The sequence below is a fragment of the Amaranthus tricolor genome, chromosome 8 (genome assembly GCF_026212465.1).
Source record: "Amaranthus tricolor cultivar Red isolate AtriRed21 chromosome 8, ASM2621246v1, whole genome shotgun sequence".
In the NCBI taxonomy this organism is placed as follows: domain Eukaryota; kingdom Viridiplantae; phylum Streptophyta; class Magnoliopsida; order Caryophyllales; family Amaranthaceae; genus Amaranthus; species Amaranthus tricolor.
Window position 1 is genome coordinate 4,663,409 of NC_080054.1, and position 2,500 is coordinate 4,665,908.

Genomic DNA, 2,500 nt, shown 5'->3' on the forward strand with positions numbered 1-2,500 from the left:
ACTCAAAAATGTTCTTGAAGGTATATATAAACAATACAAGTCATAAAAAAGACAATATGTTGCAAACAAAGGTGAGTTTTGATCCATGGAAAAACTAGTATAACTTAACTCTCATTTGGGTGTCCCCTAGGGTCACAAGGGAAAAATCTCTTTATCTATTATAGGGGGAAGGTTATAGTTGAGGGTTGGGGCCCAAGGTGCCATCGACTGGGCATGTGGTAGGCATGGAGCCATGGCCGGAGCCTCGCCCCCGACCCGACCCGCGGGCCGTGACCCCGCGGGCCGACCCGTGGGCCGTGGGCCCACGCACGTGCGCCGAGGAAGGGAACGCTCGACTCGTGAGACGTGGGCATTGCTACGAGATCAAGAACGATATGCTTGGCCCGAGTGAGCCGGGGGATCTTGAAAAATCCACCCTTCTAATCTAATGATACACACGCACGCGCGCGCGCTAGGCGCTAAGGCGCTAAGGCACTTAAGCACTTAAGCACTTTAGCACTTAAGCACTTGAGCACCTTGAGCACCTGAGCACCTATATGGATGGTTATAATATAATGTGAGCTCTCAAGGTGCTGTGAAGGTTTTCGGGCCATGCGGTACGAAAGACGCTATGGCCCATGGGAAAGAAGGTGGTAGCATAGAGCCTCACCCCGAGCCGTGAGCCATGAGACCCCCCCCTTGTGATTATGGCTTGTAAGGGAGTTCATTGCAACGTGATCGAAAACATCATTCAAACTTAATATCAATGATTCTCATTACTATGGTTTGTAAGGGAGATTGTGGTATAGGAGCAATGTGGTAGCCTTGAGCCATGGCCGGAGCCTCGCCCCGAGCCCCGAGCCAAGAATGAGCCATGAGACCCCCCTAATGATTATGGCTTTTAAGGGAGTTCGTTGCAAGGTGATCAAAAACATCATTCAAACTTAATACCAATGATTCTCATTACTATGGTTTGTAAGGGAGATTGTGGTAAAGGAGTTCAATGTAAGTTGATAAAAAATACTCCCTTTTAGCCTCTTATATCATTCAAAAATTTATTTTTACCCATTTTTGAAAATAATATCAATGACTCTCACTCATAATATCTTTCCAACAAGCCTCCCATTTTTTCAAGATTTTTACAATTTTTTATCCATTTTTCACTATTTTTCACCAATTTAACGGAAAAAAAAAAATAAAATATTTTTTTAATGAAATTAATATTTTTAACTAAACCAATCTATTTGTATATTTTTTCTCAAGTGTCTCCTAATTTTTCATGATCTATTGACACTTTTTACTATTTTTTATTATTTTTCCCTTTATTTCACCAATTTAACGGAAAAAAAAAATAAAATACTTTTTTTAATGAAAAAAATTTTTTTAACTAAACCAATGTCTTTATATATATTTTCTCAAGTGTCTCCTAATTTTTCATGATTTATTGACACTATTTACTATTTTTTATTAATTTCGCGTTTTTCGGCCTTATTTAATTAAAATAAAATACTTACAAGTTTTTTTTTTTCAAAATTTCAGCTTCTAAAATTTCTTTAATATATGTTCCAACAATACAAGTCATAAAAATGACATTATGTTACAAATAAAGGTGAGTTTTGGTCCATGGAAAAACTAGTATAACTTAACTTGCATTTGGGTGTCCCCTAGGGTCACAAGGGAAAAATCTCTTTATCTATTATAGGGGGAAAGAGTTTGGGAGCCTTGGGCTGGCATGGCCAGCACCCCCTCGCCCAGGCATGGGCGTTATGCGTGTGAGGGGTGACTACCCTCCATCACGTTGAATGCCATCCCGTGGGCCATCGCCGGCGATCGGTTTTTTCCGGTGGCTGGTCGGCCCTACCAGACGATGAGTGGGCCCTTCCTAGTCAGCTTGGCCTACGGTGATTCGTCTGGGGGAACGTCCCTTCGGTTGCTCCCAATGCCCCTTTCGGTTGACGGTTGACGGTTGACGGTATGCTTGAGGCCTAAGGAAATGCTGCGTCTTGTGATCCCCGACTACCCGCTCAGGCGGCACGACGGGTTTTCTTGACGTGGTTCAGTACGCGGGCTGATTCGTGTTGGTGTGGGAATGTGTTTCCCCTTCGGTTGCTGGTCCCTTCGGTTGAGATACGCTTGATGCCTAAGGAAAGGTTACGGGCCACGGAAGGACGTGACTTAGTACGCGGGCTGATTCGTGTCAATGGTCCCTTCGGTTGCCGGTCCCTTCGGTTGAGATACGCTTGAGGCCTAAGGAAAGGTTGCGGGCCACGTAAGGACGTGACTTAGTACGCGGGCTGATTCGTGTCGATGGTCCCTTCGGTTGAGATACGCTTGAGGCCTAAGGAAAGGTTGCGGGCCACGTAAGGACGTGACTTAGTACGCGGGCTGATTCGTGTCAATGGTCCCTTCGGTTGAGATACGCTTGAGGCCTAAGGAAAGGTTGCGGGCCACGTAAGGACGTGACTTAGTACGCGGGCTGATTCGTGTCGCTGGTCCCTTCGGTTGAGATACGCTTGAGGCC